General features: G+C 40.1%; 1 protein-coding gene across 7 annotated transcripts in view; it reads left to right on the top strand.

Annotated features, from left to right (window-relative positions):
• Nucleotides 1-17,452, top strand: part of LOC136864547 (serine-rich adhesin for platelets) — a 709,539-nt gene that overhangs the window by 475,033 nt on the left and 217,054 nt on the right. The gene's annotated exons all lie outside the window — the stretch shown is intronic.

Below are 17,452 nucleotides of genomic sequence, written 5' to 3'. Positions count from 1 at the left end.
CAGAGCAATATATGATATTAAAACAATTACCAAGCTTTCACTAGAAACTACTATGAAACTATTCGATGCAAAAATTGCGCCAATTGCCACATATGGACTGGACATTATATAGAATAAATTGGGTCTGGCTGAGCTGAAGACAATTGAAGCAGTCAAGTCGCGCTTCCTGAAAGCTACACTGGGAATATCAAAATACACAAAATCAAGGCTTGCATATGAGCTTGCAAAGGAAACCTTCTTCATCGAGGACCTCCGAATGAAGTGAGGGTTTCCATCCACAGATGCTTGGGAAAAATTAATGCAGGACAGAGTGAAGAAGAGGGAAGAAATCTGGCTCGATTTCTACTCAACGGAGGCGATGATGAATAGAACATGGACAAAGACCAATCAAAACATGCGACATTTCGTTAACTCAATGGCGGTCCATGGGTATCACCATAAACTGTGCAACACCGAGTACTTCCATGACCCCGACGAAACCTGTGTTTGCAAGCTGTGCAATGAGCATTGCAGTCGATATCACATTATCACATGCAAAAACCGGGGATTATCTATTGTGAACTTTCGTAATAGTGAGAAGTGACAGTACATATGACAAACTCTGTTTATTCAATGCACAGTTTGTGTGCTGTATCTTTATTAATTATGATGATTAATAAAGTGTTTATTATTATTAAAAAGACAAGCGGGTATGCTTCCTTGGAGCTAACTGGTACTACCCGCTCATTGCAAGTATTCGGAGTGGAAATAGAAAGACTGTTAGTATGGTGCATTTACACAATTACCAAGCAAATGGCTGTGCGGTTTAGGACACGTAGTCGTCAACTGATATTTGGGAGATAGTGGGTTCAAACCCCACTGTCGGCGGCCGTGAAGATGTTTTACTGCAATTCCTCATTCACATGGCAGGCAAATGTTGGGACTGTACCTTACATAAGGCCCTGGTCACTTCCTTCCCACTCCTTGCCTTTCCTATTCTATGGTTGCTATAAGATCTATCTGTGTTGATGCAATATAAAGCAATTTGGAAAGCAAGAAACAAACAGAGAAAACAGTTACACAATTGCCGATACCATTATTCCAACCCAGGATCTCGTAGTTGATAACCAAGGATTTTCCCCTACACCAACACAGACATTCCGTGAAGGTGCTTCACATTGACTCTGACATACCAGGTGTGTCCCTCACTTCACATACATAAACCATTATGGTGGTTTCTCAGTCTGATATGTGGACAGTTGCATTGTGTAGTGGTAGTTGTATTTCATCCGGAATGTGTCATTTGACATAAGCGAGTTGCATCACATTTTTTTGTAGCTTCACTGCCTCACCTGAGGATGATGATACCCCATACAGAACTTCAACATTTTTCATGCGTCAGTTGTTGATTGTATTATAAATTATCCACTATAAAATTATAACAAGTTAACCAGTTTTTTTTCAAACCTGCTTTTGAGCAGAAGCATGAAAGTTACTTAAAAAAAGATTTTATCTCCCCAATTGGAAGATGACAAATAATGTTTTAATCGTATTTTAGATAAGGATAAGTTTTAAATACAGTTTAATTACATCTTACGTAATTAGTTTGTAAAAGTTAGTATTTTTTCAAATACGCTTCCGAGCAGGACCTAAAAAAAGACTTCAGACTTAAAAGATTTTTTTATCTTCTTAATTCGAAGAAAAAATGTTTTAACAATATTTTTTTTAGGACAAGTTTTTAAAATACTTTTTAAGCACCCCCCCCCCCCCCTCCGAGACAACATTTTAGGATTTATAACTGTCTGGATAATCAGAATATCGACATGGCATACCAGCTAATCCGAAAAACCTCCCCACACCTCCATCATCCTTCCCCATTAGACCAAGTCATAAGTTTCCCATGAGAAGAGATCAAGGCTGATATGAGAACATATGTTTTGTAGTTGTATAAGCAATTGTAGGAGATCATCTTATAGGATATTCCAAAATCCCGGGCTGCAGCTTGATACCTGTAGACACCCCTTGTTGACATATTTAGTAGTGACAGCATTTCCATTTTTGAGTGTAACTTTTCGATTATAGAAGTATGCTTGTAGTGTTGTATGTAAGTTTTAAGGACATTGCTTTCCTTTTAGCTGGGATAGAATTTTAGGCCCCAGGCATTATCAAAAGCGCTTGTTATATCAAGGGATATCAGCAAGAGTTCTCCCAGAACGTAACTCTCTTACAAAATCTTGACTAATCTGCATTAATTATCTGCTCTGGTGTAAAATAATACTCTTCAATGAAATGCCTTACTTCTGTAACAAACTCCTCAGCTTTCTCTTTGTCAGTAGCATCACCAATAAATCTGCCAACTTCATGCGTGATCTTGCAAGAAACAATTGTGTTTTTCTCTTGAATAGCTGCAGCCACGATTTGGAAGCTTTGGATATTACAGTGGTTTTTTTTTGGGATCAATTTGTGCTTTAAATAAAAGACATCACCCAGATTCATAGCATTCAGTCGTGTATAATTCTAGGTTGTTTTCACATTGCTATAAACTGATCACGTACTTCGTTATTTATTCTTTCTTGTAGCACCTTCCTGTTTCTGCCATGACGTTTCAGCATCTTTTTGAAGTTTTGCAAAACTGTCTTGTTTGTTATTTGTCTCTTTTGTGCCAATATGTTAGTGAATTTGACTCTAGGGGGCATGTCTAGGGCTACTCCAGAAGGGCACTATTGTGGGAGATCATTTCATCTTGGCTGCTTCGTCCAGATTTTGTAAGCATCAGCCAGGTAATTTTTTTTTATATTCTTTTTTTGTGGTGATGGATAGTATGAGGAACCACTGCTCTCATCACTGCCACATAATTCTGGACCGCTTTCTGAAGTCATCTCATTTATTGCTCTAGCGGTGGATCATCCCCAAAATCACTTTCAATATAATCTTCATCGGAGACTTTCATCTACCATAAGAGTTCTGTACTGTTCAACAAGAACATCTTCATCAAGTAGCTGTTTTCTGACCTGTCAACTATGCGATCTACCCTAGTTGGCTTTTCCTCCGAAATACTGATGAAATCTCTAACAACTTAATGACCACAGCTGGTTTCATTTTGTAGCAGCTTGTGCATACAACAGGTCACATTTACCTCTAATACGTAACTAGCAGACTGTTTGTGTGTCTACTATTTTTTTTGGGCTCCATTCTCTCCTCCCCCTCCTTCCACTTCCAGCAGTCCATAGCACGTCAAATTGCACCAAATGTTTCTTTTTATGTTCAGAAACATAAATAAGCTGGTCTTGTTCAAAAGTCATTGACAACAGTTTGGTACCCTTCATTGTAAGCAAACAATTTGTCTCACTGACAAATACTTTATAAATGCTGAACTCTCTGAACAAAGTCAATAGTTTTCCTCCGTAATTAAATTCTCCTCTCCCGAGTTATATGTTCTCTGACTCCTATGATAATGAGTATCTTGAAATTCTTGCATCTGACTTAAGTTTGTTAATGCAAAGAGCAAAGTCGCTTAACTGCGCAGCAACACCATGTAACATATAAAGACTTACATACACATGTGGACGACGTACTGGACAAGTAAGATGATTGTACCAAAAACCAAAGACTATCTCTTACCTAATGTCTGCGTAGTTATTAACTCACATTTTTGCTTCATCTTACCCTCATTCTTGGCCCCAAGTCGCACCTGGTCTTACCATGTTTGAATATTAGAATGATGCTATAATTTTATTAGGCTGATTTTGTGCATCTGTCACATTCACCTCAAAATTAAGACATTTACGGTCTGCACCAGTCAGCTCAGTGTATGCCTACTCCTAGCCTCATGCCGGGCGTCTCGTAGTTTGTCCGTTAATGTTTCCGTTGTCCTTCTGGGTTTCTCCCCTGGCTTCAAATATGTAGTAACTCTGTCGAGGTTGTACTGGCTTGAAACCACGGCTACCCTTCCTTTCTCTCAAAACAGAAAGAGCTTAGCTTAATAATCCTTCCAGGCATTTGGCACCATGAGCATTCGGTCTAGTTACCACATGTTGCAGAATGAGTTATAGAATTATGCAGGCAATAATTTCAATGTATTTATAATTTATCCATTAATTTGTCATATTAATTGGCCTGAGCGCTGAATAAGGGCTCATATTCTTGGTGCATCCCCCCCAAAAAAAGATTATGCTATGATCTATTTTCCTTTTTTGCTTTTATCAATGTACTCTCAATAATACATTGATTTTTTTGTTCACGTGGGAGAGAAAGTTCTCTTTCCAAGGCTGCCTTCTGCTCGTGTTTGAACTCCCTTGCCAGAATTAGAGTATGATTTTATTCCTTGAGAAGCGCATTCTCTTTTAATTGTCTCTCGTACCATTGACATAAGTATTTGAAATGTTTTTCATTTCCATCTCATTCTTCACAAATCTCTGTGTTGACAACATGATGTTCTGGGGATACTGTTTCTTCAGTTGGCTCTCTATTGAAGATGTTGACCTCTTCGTTGCTATCATCTTCTCTTCTGTCTTCTGCTCCTCCTCCTCCTCCTCCCAGACTGTCTGGTTTGTAGTAGAGCTTTAGGTTTGCAGCATTGTATGTGTCTTTTGTAGCCCCATCCATGCTCCTGACATTAAGGCGCATTTAGACGGTGCCTTTTTTTTCGTGCAGCTTACAGCTTGAGGTAAGGTGAGGCAAGTTGGAGCATGCAACGCTGTATGCATTAGTCTTGTGCGCACGACTAGGTGCAAGTAGTTTCAAGAGCTCCCCAAGCAGAGTGGGGAACTCCGTGCGTCACTTATGCAACCTAATGTCTTGGAAAAAAGTATAGACACCCGAATTAATACGTTAATAAAAATTTATCCTTTGTCCCACATGGAAACAAGATGCACCAAAATTTAGCTTATTTTATTCTACATTTAATTATGTGGAGTAGAAATTTTTATCATACCCAGTAAAAATTTTAACACACATTGAACAAAGAAAGTGCCAGTATTTTTTCCATTTCCAATGGAATGCTCACTTTGAAAATTCATACCTTTAAAAGCATTGATCTAATAGTTACAAAACTGTAATGTGTCTTAAAGTAACTTATTGTTGATATGTACACAAAGTTTAATTTCATCTGATATTTGTGAAAAAGGTTGTTGTAAACTTTGTGGAACAATATTTTCTCATTACTGGGTGATCATAGCAGTGAAAAGTCTGACTTGTTATAAAGGTCATGAGAATGTCACTCACACACTCCCCTGGCGCTACAGTCCATGCAGGACCCTGACCTCTCCTACAGCTGTCGTCTAACCATCTCTGTCTGACGCACACCTTCTCCAGTTCTGGATTCCCAACGTCTGCACATCATCTCTGACATCGTCCCACCATCTCTTTCTAGGTCTTCCTTGCCTCCTTCTGCCTTCAGGATGTTGCTCGAGGGCCTTCTTGGGAACCCTCTCCTCCTCCATTCTCACCACCTGTCCCAGGTAGCTCAGGTGTCTCTTCTTCGTTTCTGCAACGAGGTCTACTGCAACATAGAGCTGGTACACCTCTTGATTTGTTCGTTTGCGCCATTCGCCTTCTTCACATACAGCCCCATAGATCTTCCACAGCACCTTTCTTTCCCATACTCGGAGCCTGTTCTTATCACTTTCCGTAAGTGTCCAGGCTTCACATCCATGAAGAACTACTGGCTGTATTGTGGTGCGGTACACAGTGAGCTTAAGCCTTCTAGATAGACCGGAGGACTTCAATAGTTTGTGAAATGCATAGAAGCATCTACTGCCTGTTACAATGCGTGCTTGTATCTCTGCACTGACTAAGTTGTTTTCCGTTACCATGACATCCAGGTACTTGAATTCTGCAACTCTCTCATGCTTTCCTTCTTCCCATTCCAGGTCTCTCACCCCTTTCAACCTTCCCTTCTCCCTCGTGCTCACCATATACTTTGTCTTTTCATTATTAATTCTCAGCCCCAGGTGTCTCGAACTTTCACACATGCACCGTAGTGCCTCCGTCAACTCTCGTGTGTTCCTACCAAGAACGACAACGTCGTCCGCAAATGCCATTTACTGAAGCGACCTGTTGTAGATGGTACCCCGAGGGTTCAGTGGTATTTTCCTAATGACATGCTCGAGGCAAAGATTGAACAGGGTCGTCGACAAAGCATCTCCCTGCCTAAGCCCTCCTCGCACTGGGAACTCCCTGGTCAGCCTCCCCTGGATTTTCACTTTAGCTCTGGTATTCCTCGATGTCATTTCCACAAGACTGATAATCTTTCTTGGTACCTGCATTTCCTCCAACACCATTCGTAGCTTGGGTCTATGGACACTGTCATAGGCCTCTTTATAATCAACGTAGAGTTGATGCACGCTGACGTTATATTCGTGGCACTTCTCCAGAATTACTCGTAATGACAGGATGTGATCAATTGTTGACCTGTTCCGTCGAAATCCACACTGGTATTAACCCAGTTCTTTCTTTGCATATGCTTCTAATCTCCTTGCTAGCACTTTTGAGAAGATCTTGTATGTCACATTGAGAAGGGAGATCCCATGGTAATTGCTACATACCATCTTGTCGTTCATTTTATGGATGGGGCAGATGACCACTAGGTTCCAATCCTCTGGTATGTCTTCGTTTTCCCACACTGCACAAATGAGATTATGCAGCTTCCTACAAACTTCCTCCCCACCATACTTGAAAAGCTCTGCTGGAATTGCATCTTCTCCTGGCGCTCTGTTATTATGCATGAGGGATATTGCCTCCTTCACCTCTTCTAAGGCCACTTCAGGCACGTTTTCCTCCTTGCCGTCTACAACCAACTGACCATCTCCCACCTGCTCTTGCGATTCCTGAATATTCTCCTCTATAGCGTTCAGAAGGGCTTCAAAATATTCTGCCCACCGGTCCATTATCCCATTTTCATCTCCAATCAAGTGGCCTACTTTATCCTTACAACATACTGTCCTTGGCTGGAATCCCTTCTTAATTTCCGTAGCTCCCTGAAACATGGCTCTGACCTCCTTTCTGTTCTGCATTTCCTCGATCTGTTGTAGCTTCTCTTTTTCCCACTCTCTCTTCGTCCTCAGTACCTTCTTCACCTCTCGTCTAGCTTGTTGGAATCTCTCAGTGCTCGCTCTTGTTGTTCGCTGCAGTGTTTTTTCTCTTGCTTCATTACGCCTTAGGACTGCTGTCTGACACTCGTCATTGTTCTCCTCACAGGTTTCTGAAATCCCACCGTTTCTGCGGCTGCACTTTTCAAAGTATCATTGAATACTTTCCACTGCTGAGTCACTGTAGCTCCTTCTAGGTCTTGCTCTCAACCTCTGAGCTTTTCAGCAACCACTTCCCTATAGCTTTCTTTCTTCATGTCATCTCTATGCAGTGTCTGTACATCAAACTTCAAAGACTTCTTTCCCTGTGTCTTCGTGATATTGGCTATTCTCTGTCTGTACTTCATTATCACAAGATAGTGGTCCGAGTCTGCACCTGCCCCCCTCTTTGTCCTGATGTTCATAACGTCCGACCCGTGTCTTTGGTCGATAAGAACATGATCAATCTGATTCTCTGTCTCTCCATTGGGGGATTTCCATGTTACCTTGTGAATATTCTTCCGTGGGAAATACATACTGGAGATAGTCATCTCGTGTGCTATTGCGAAGTCTACAAGCTGAAGTCCGTTATCATTACTTTCCATGTGGACGCTATGCAGTCCAACAGTTGGTTTAAATGCTTTTTCTCTTCCTACTTTAGCATTCATGTCTCCTAGAACAATCTTAACGTCATGTCTTGGAGCTGCTGCATATTCTTTCTCAAGTACACTGTAGAATTCATCTTTCCCATCGTTGCTTGAGTTTTCCGTAGGAGCATGAGCACAGAATACTGTTATGTTAAACACGAAGAACTTTAAGCATAGGGCACGCAGTCTCTCATTCATGGGTTTGAATCCCAGAGCCGCTTGCTTCACTTCATTTGCTACCATGAATCCTGTTCCCAGCTGGTTTTTATCACCCCCACTGAAGAAGATGGTGTAATTTTTCGAGTCCATAATATCCGCACCTTTCCACCTGATTTCTTGCAGTGCAGCAATCGACTCCTTATAATTCTTTAAAACTTCCTTCAAATTCCTAAAGGCTCCCTCTCGGTTGCATGCTTACCACATTCCAGGTTCCAAAAATAACATCTAGTTCTCCTTTTCCTCGCTTAGTCGTCATAAATTTATCAATCCGGCTATCTCTGTAGGTAAGTCTCGTAACAAGATTTTTTTCACGTGGCTGGGGTGTTAGCCCTGCGCACAACCCCCAACCCGGAGGACCAGGGAAGCTTTCTGGGTTACCATACCATAGCTGAGAACATCCTGTTTTAAGGCGCCGGATACTCGCCCTCACCCATCTCCTTAGGGAGTAGGATTTGCTGGTTACGTCGGTAGGCAAACCCTCCAACTCGAGCATTTCTCAGTATTTACCGTAGACACCCACTCGGCATTGGTGCCCACACTGAGACTCAATAACCAACCATTGACCCTCCTCCTTTGTCCAGGCTTGGGACTGGCACTGGGATTTCCGTGGTATCTCCCAGTGGCGGAGTTCATAAGAATGTCAGGCTAAAATTAAAACTGCTTTTTGCCTGCTTGGAGTTGTTGATTTTATATTGATTTATATTTAACTGAGTGGTTTTGAGAAAAGAAAGCAGCGTACCGGCCGAGCGGTGTTGCTCGGTTGGCCTATTTGCTGTGCCAGATGAACTCTCTCGCTGCTCTGTATCAGCTTTAAGTCATGTAGAGCTACTTCACAATGAGTGTGTTGTGTTATGGGGTGAAAAAGTGGAATAAGGGAACGACATGCTAGATGACTAAGAGTGGTATTTTCCCCCATCAGCCAGAACTTTAAATACAAGACGTTTCAAAGTTGAATGTATCCCGCCATTACTATTGATACCTCAAAAAGAGGGTACACTTCGAGTAAGCCCTATCACCTAGCCCCAATAGAACATAAATTTCAATGACCTGGCCAGTAATCAAACCCAGGAGCATTGTATCCGAAAACCAACACACTCACCGTTCATCTACAGAGTCTGACAAAGAGTAAAGGAAAAAATGTATAAAGCGGAACTCATTGTTCTCCGCAAGCTGCACTTCCGGACACCCAAAAAGAAACTCGAGCAGATGAGATAGCTACTAAAAGAAACAGCTTTGCTGATCAGTTATTCACAGAAAAAAAAATCCCAGCTCACCCTGTATGAGTTCACTGGGAACATTTCACAAGGCTTATAACCCTAAATCATGCCGTGACTGTGTTGAAAGCAAGACAGGCAAGAAAAGTGTAATGAGATATGATTCTGAAAGTATTTGGTGGCTTTGCATTTCCTGGAGTGTTTTAGGGTTTTTCACATCATTAAAACTTAACAAAAATTGTTCTTCTGGATGCTACACTTCATCACATCAAACAAGGGTATGATTAAAATTCAGTATGTTGCGGATTACATGTCTAAATCTTAGTAGCGTAAAACTGTATCTTATGCACGAAAAAAATGGTATGCATGCACATGCTCAGTACATTAAAATTAGTATGTTAATGGGTTAATTGGTATAAAAAGTGTGTTGTAAATAAACTCAAAACTACATTCTTCTATTTACAATCTTATTAAAACATCAGCTTTGTCTATTATCCACAACTTCATCGCCATAAGACCTATCTGTGTCGGTGCGACGTAAAGCCCCTAGCAAAAAAAATAATTATCCACAAATAATTCATTTATTAAAATCAGCATCTCTTAAAAATTACTGAAATCTTCCAACTCAGAGTTTACGTCTGCTAAATCTTGCGCCTACTTCCGTATATAACCATTTGTCCTCGAACACTCCCTAGAGTGGTAGCTTCTCACTCCACAAAAAACTATATTAAAAAAAAAAAAGCCTGTCTTAAAATCCAACCCTAATAGAATATTCCATTTTAATCTCAGAAAATTTCCAATTGACTTCCTAAATATTCTGTTGTACACACTAAAACATAGTTGACCCTGACCTTAGTTTTTTTTTTTAAATCGTTTGGGGCAACATGCTAGCCAGTTGTACATCAATACCAGGATCTATCTCCTACTCTTCCGTATGTGTATTGGAAACTGATTGTTTTGCCTCCCAAACCAGAAACCTAAACAAGATTATTAACTCAATACCCTATATTGCAGGATTATGACAGGAATATTTCTATATACACTTGCCAGACTTACTCTGTCAGGTTGCTCTATTTGAAAGTTTGTTCATCCACCTTGCCCTTCACTTCTGTTGGTTGTCTCACGATTCAAAACAAATGTGAACCTGCCACCGAGAAGTGGTGCATATGGAGGATGGTTAGGGGGGAACTTGGGTGCTACCGGCCATAGTTAATTTGAATGATAGGGAAAACTAACTGGGGAGGGGGTGGACACTCGTGATAATGATATTTCAGACTATTTCTTCCTTTCTTCTCTTCCTCCTCATGCATTTTCTTGTTAATTTAAATAGTATATTCTCCTCGTTCGACACGCTATTTAAATTTAATTCGTTTCTTTCCTTCTGTGCTAAATAAATCTGTAATGTTTCCATAATATCCTTAAGTTTACCTTTCTGAACTATATGTAATACCCTGATATCTTTCTCCACATTTTAAAATTGATGATTGTGCTCTTGAATATGTTCTCCCATTGCTGAAAACCTTCTATGCTTTACCGTATTTGCATGTTCTTTGTATCGTATCTCCAAGCTCCTTCCCCATTGTGCAATGTATTCTCTAGTGCACTCTTTGACATGTTAAGCAATATATTCCTGATTTTTTTATATCTATTGATTCTGTTAATTCATTATTGGAGATCTGAATGCACAGATTGGGACGGATAGAACAGGATATGGTAACGTAATGGGACTTCATGGATATGGTGGACGAAATATGGAAGGTGAACATCTCCTTGACTTCTGTATCAGGAATGGGTTGATGGTGAAAAATAGTTGGTTCAACAAGAGACAAAGCCATAAGATAACACGGTACAGTTGGGATGGACTACAAAAGACTGTAGTTGATTATGTCATCTCAGATGAAGAAAGGAGGAGAATGGTAACAGATGTCAGAGTAATACCCAGCGAGAGCCTTGACAGTGACCACCGACTATTAGTAGCGGACCTGAGAAACTTCTTTGTGCCAATAGTACAGAACAGGAAAATGCCAAAAATCAAAGTATGGGAACTCCAGAAAACAGATAAGAGAACTGCGTATCAGAACCAGATAAAAACCCTGCTGCCAAGAGATCAAAGGAAAAATGGAGAGCCAGAATGGACCAGACTAAGGGACACATTGGTTAAGGAAGCAACTGAATTTTGTGGAAAGACAAGTATGAAAATAAGGGAGAAGGAAACACTTTGGTGGAATGAAAGAGTTAGAACAGCAATCAGGGAAAGAAATCTCTTGCAGAAAGAAAGGGATCAGGTGAAAAGTAAACTGGATCTTACTAGAGACGAGGCAAAGATCAGAAACCTCAAACAATTATACCGAAACAAGAAATTGGACGTTAAAAGAACAGTTACAGAAGAAAAGACCAAGGCATGTAATATATTCACTCAGAAACTGGAGGAAGACAGCAGAGGCAATAAGAGACTACTGTATAGTGTTATCAAAGGTAAAAGGAAACCAATGAATACCGTAAAGGCACATGAAGATGAAAATGGAAATCTGGTTAGGTTAGAAATTGACATGAGAGAAGTCCTGAAGAACCATTTTGACCACCTACTTAATAGACCAGTTCAAGAACAAAATACAGAACCAGAAATCCAAGCCTACAATGAAGAATCTCCCATCATGTGGACAGAAACTGAGACAGCCTTAAAATCTATGCCTAAAGGAAGATCTTCAGGTGCAGATGAAGTGAATGTGGACATGATAAAGACAGCAGGCATCCAGGGTATACAGTGGCTGCACAGAGTACTAAATGCCATATGGACTGGTAACAAAATACCTGCAGATTGGAGCAAGGGCATTATAATTCCCCTGTTTAAGAAAGGCAGCAGGCGGAAACCCACCAACTATAGAGGAATAACCTTGCTGTCTCATGGGCTAAAAATGCTAGAAAAGATCGTAAAAAGGAGATTGAGAACCATCATTGAACCACAGTTAGAGGAGGAGCAATAAGGATTCAGGAGTAACAGATCAACAATGGATCTAATTTTTAGCACCCACATGCTGATGAAAAAGTATTGGGAGAAAAGCAAGAACCTGGTTATTGCATTCCTGGATATAGAAGAGGCCTGTGATAGTGTTATAAGAGATAAGATCAGGGAGTGTCTGAGGAAAAGAAACTTGCCTGAAGGACTGGTAAGGAAAATTCAGATGTTGTACAAAGACTGTACTAGCTGTGTACAAATTTGGGAAGGTCGATCATCATGGTTTGAGACCAAGAGTGGAGTTCAGCAAGGATGTCCACTGTCCCCAGTACTGTTCATCACTGTTGTGGACAATATAATGAAGAATGTCAAGGAAAAGTTAGATGAACTGAATGAATGCAGTGGCCTTTGCTGATGATATCATGATTTGGGGTAAAACAGATGAGGAAGTATAGACCAGGCTCAGCGTATGGAAATCCCAGTTCCAGGAATATAACCTCAATATCAGTGAGACCAAGACAGTGGCGATGGCAGTCAACAACGAAGGGCGTCCAGCAAGTGTAAAACTAGGAGATCACCAGCTAGAAAGTGTGGATAGTTTTCCTTACCTTGGAACTGTAATCTCCAGTGATAATTTAGTCAGAAAGGAAATTACAAACAGAGTGCAAAGGGGATCAGAATTCTACCAAAAGTAAGAACACTTTTATGGGATGACATGATTCCAAAACCGGCCAAACTGATGATGTTTAACAGCTATTTCATACCAATATTGACCTATGGTATTGAAGCGTGTACCCTCACAAAAAGAGGTTCATCAAGACTGTAAGCATGAGAGATGAATTTCTTAGATCCACCACCCAGAAGACCAAGATAGACAGTTAAGTAATTAAGAGGTAAGGAAAGAAGCCAGAATAAAGACATCTCTATTAGACCAAATCGGCATGTTCAGACTATGGTGGTACGGTCATGTGATAAGGATGGAGCCTACAAGAACAGCCAGAATCAATTTGGAAAGACAGGTAGAGTGAAAAAGACCTTTTTTTTTTGCTTTACGTCTCGCACCGACACAGATAGGTCTTATGGCGACGATGGGACAGGAAAGAGCTAGGACTGGGAAGGAAGCGACCGTGGCCTTAATTAAGGTACAGCCCCAGCATTTGCCTGATGTGAAAATGGGACACCACGGAAAACCATCTTCAGGGATGACGACAGTGGGGTTCGAACCACCTATCTCCCGAATACTGGATACTGGCCGCACTTAAGCGACTGCAGCTGTTGAGCTCGGTAAAAAAGACCTCTAGGAAGGCCTAAAACCCGATAGATGGACGTGATCAAGGTTGATCTAGTTATCAGAGGATAGACAGTGGATGATGATCTCCATGACAAGTTGTATATGGACAGGAAGAAGTGGAAAAGGCTCATTAACAGTACCCGAGAAACTGGAACTGTACACTGATGATGATGATGACGAATTCTGTTAATTCCGTGCGAATTAAACAGAATTTTGTTGTTGTTGTTATTATTATTATTATTATTATTATTATTATTATTATTATTATTATTATTATTATCTGTTTTGTTAGCAATTTCTATACATTGTTTATGAAATATCTTTGCTAATCCATACGAATGCCTGTTATTAAACATGATCACCGCAGTGGTGGGTGGTGCCTATCGAGGGGGACAATACTTTCATTACTAGATTTTACTTCAATGTATTTATTTATTCATTCATTCATTCATTCATTCATTCATTCATTCATTCATTCATTCATTCATTTAGCAGTGGCGAAGTTAGGGCTCGTGGCCCTCTCTTGCACTTAACCACATAATTAATTTACAGATGATACATGTATAAAAGAATAAGGTTGAGGGTTGAGAATCAGATACAGGAAAATCAGTTTGGTTTCAGAAGTGGAAGGTCAACAATAGAGCCCATTTTCATTATGAGACAACTAATGGAAAAGCATTGGGAGTACGGGAATGAGATGGATGGTGATGACATTCATTGATATTGAAAAGGCATACGACAGTGTCCCCAGGACGAAAGTTTGGGACAGTCTGGTGCAAAAAGGAATTTGACAGGGATTAATAAAAATGATCATGGCATTGTATAAGGAATGTTGTAGTTGCGTGCAAACACAAGTTGGCAGGACAAGTTGGTTCAAAATAACTAGTGGGCTGAGACAGGGAAGTGTTCTATCACCAGTCCTGTTTACAATAGTAATGGATGACATCATGAGAACAGCAAAAGCAACATATGGAGGAAGAGAAATGAACATGATGTTATTTGCAGATGATATTGTGGTTTGGGGAGAAACGACAGGAAGGTTCAAGAAAAGTTGAATGTGGTGAATGGGAAGATTGAAGAATGTGGATTGAAAATAAGTGTAGAAAAGAGTAAAACCCTTGTTATGACTAGAGGGGAGAAAGAAGGGAAAGGTCAGATTAGACTTGCAGACAAGCCCCTGGAAGTAGTGGAAATGTTTAAATACCTGGGAAGTGAATTAATGGAGAATGCTCGACTGGATGCTGAGATTAGTAAAAGGATTCAAGCTGTAAGTTGTTTCTATCATAGTGTAAGAAACATGTTATGGGACAAAGATGTGCCAACGGAAGCAAAGGATACTATGTACAGGATGTATTACGTACCCATAACAACTTACGGAGCAGAAACTTGGACAATGACAAAGAAGGATGAGAGTCGAATACAGGCAGCCGAAATGAAGTTCTTGAGGAGTATGATACAGAAGAGCAGAAGAGACAAAATAAAGAATGAGAAAATCCGGGAAGAAATTGGAGTGGGAAAAATGAATGATAGAATAGAGAAGAGCCGACTAAGATGGTTTGGGCACATAAAGCGAATGAGCGACGAAAGAATGCCAAAAAAGGTGATGGAAATGCAAATCCAAGGAAGGAGAGGCCGTGGACGACCACGATTGAGATGGAAGGATACCATCCAACGCAGCATTATAGAAAGAAACCTGGACTGGGACACAGTGTTGAAGGAGGAGTGGTGGAAAGACCGAAGAAAGTGGAGAGGAACCATATTTGCCCCTACCCGGCTACAGCTGGATGATGACATGTATAAAAGAAATGTACTATTCTATCATAAAATCAAAGATTAGCTAAAAATTACAGATTCAAACAACATATAATGAAGAAAGAAAGCATAGTTCAACAAATAAAATAAAATTCGGAGCATAAAGATAATGAGAAAGAGACAAAGTCATAATGAAAAAGTAAGATACAAACTGAAAAAATAAGCAATACATAAAGAGAGCACAATAAGTAATAAAGTAAATGGAAATATAAGTATGGCCATAAAAGTGATCTATGCACATGAGTAAGATGCTAAATATTATGTACATTACACTGTATATAATAATAATAATAATAATAATAATCACACAACCTATCATACGCCATCATTCACACGAAATAATCAGCGCTATTCAACAGGTAATCTCTACATGCAGTTTTAAATTTCGATATTGAGTTTTGAGTTCGTGACAGCAGCTGGGAGTGAATTCCAAAGTCCTGACCCAGCCACAATGAAGGATCTGTTATATATTGAAGAGTGGTTGACGGGAATAGTGAGGGAAGTGCCAGATCTAGTGTTACAATTATGGAATGAGGATAATAAATGGAATTTATGGAACTCCTTCTGAGTTCAATATATCAACGTAAGTACGTGGAATTTCCTTCGCCTCTCGGGTTTCAGCCAGGAAAGAAATGTGTAGCTAGGGGTTATGTGAGCATCGTAACTCAAGTTAAAAACAAATCGAAGACCAGAGTTCAATGCTCGTTGAAGTTTCATAGTTTGTTCACGGGTCGCATCAATGTGGACAATGTCGCAGTAGTCAAGTATTGGTAGTACAAAGTTTGGAGTAGTTTTATCTTTACGTCTTGTGGCAAAATGTCGTTATGCCGTTTCAGAGGGTGTAGCATCGCGTATTTGGAGGTCGTCGGCAAAGAGGTGATATCTATTATACTTTATTTTACAGGAGATGTTTTTAATATAGAGAACAAACAAAAGGGTACAAAGAATAGAACCTTGGAAGGTTCCTGCCTTCCGGAGTCGCCACTGAGAAGCAGTATCTTGTACTGTAACACGTTGCATATGATCTGTAAGATATGCGGTGAAAAATTTTAAAGCAGCATTACCAAAAAACGGTTTGAGCTTCATCAACAATGTCTGGATGTTTATCGTGTCAAAGGCACTGCTGAAGTCAAGGAGTGTGAGTATTGTCACTTGTCTTTTGTCCATTGCTTGTCTGATGTCCTCAGTCACTTTGAGTAAGGCAGTTGCTGTGCTATGACCCTTCTTGAAGCCAGATTGAAGCGGGTCAAGAAGAGAGTGGGCCTGAAGGTATTCCAGTATTTGCACATGTACCAACCATTCTAACAATTTGGAGAGAGCAGGAATAATCGAAATGGGACGGTAATCAGATGGGAGTTTCGAACCTGGGTTTTTAGGAAGTGGAATTACATTGGCGTACTTCCAAATTGTCGGTAATGTGCCGTTTTTGAGACGGTAATTAAAAATATGGGTTAGAATGGGTAGAAGAGCGCCAATAATCTTATGTATGAAAGTCATAGGAATATCATCAACACTCCTTGCTTTGGATTTAATAGAATACAAGACTTAAATCGTCGAGTAGAATGTCAGGTACCTGAAGCTGTTCGTGTGTTTTTCCTATGTCCATGGCTCAAATTTAAGGTTACGGATGATTTGTTTAGTTTTATTCCTAATTATTCTATACTGTTCATAGTCATTTGGGTCCTGAGTACGTTTGTAATGTCGGTAAAGACCATCACATCATATTTTAACTGCAGAGGTTAGCCATGGATTAGGTTTGTGGGATATCATGATCTGTCTTTTCGGTGCATGTTTGTTGTATAGATTGTGTATTAACGAATTAAATATATTTATTTTTGCATCAATGTCTGTCAGATTTAAAATGCTACTCCACAGAAGATTGTAGGCATAGTGTCTTAATTCATGCATGTCAATATCTTTCATATTCCTGCATGCTATATACCTAGGTTTATAGTTTGGAACGCGAAGTGAGTACACAAGAAATATAAAATCGTAGGTGGACATGGCCGGTACTGAAATTTGTCTGTGGGTTACCACTTTCTGAGGGTTGTTAGTCACTTTGAGATCTATTCAGATGTGGGAAATGTTGGCAGTACGTACATGGTTAGTAGGGTCTGAGGGAAGGACAGTCAAGTCACATGAGGAAAACAAGTCTTCTAGTTTCTTAGTATCGTATTTCTTCGTAAGCAGATTTGTATTGAAGTCCCCTAATATAATGATAGGTTGATAGCAAGTTAAGTAGGTGCATTTCAAACTCGGTCAAGTAA

Source organism: Anabrus simplex, chromosome 2, assembly GCF_040414725.1.
Source record: "Anabrus simplex isolate iqAnaSimp1 chromosome 2, ASM4041472v1, whole genome shotgun sequence".
Lineage (NCBI taxonomy): Eukaryota > Metazoa > Arthropoda > Insecta > Orthoptera > Tettigoniidae > Anabrus > Anabrus simplex.
This window is presented reverse-complemented; position numbering and strand designations above follow the sequence as displayed.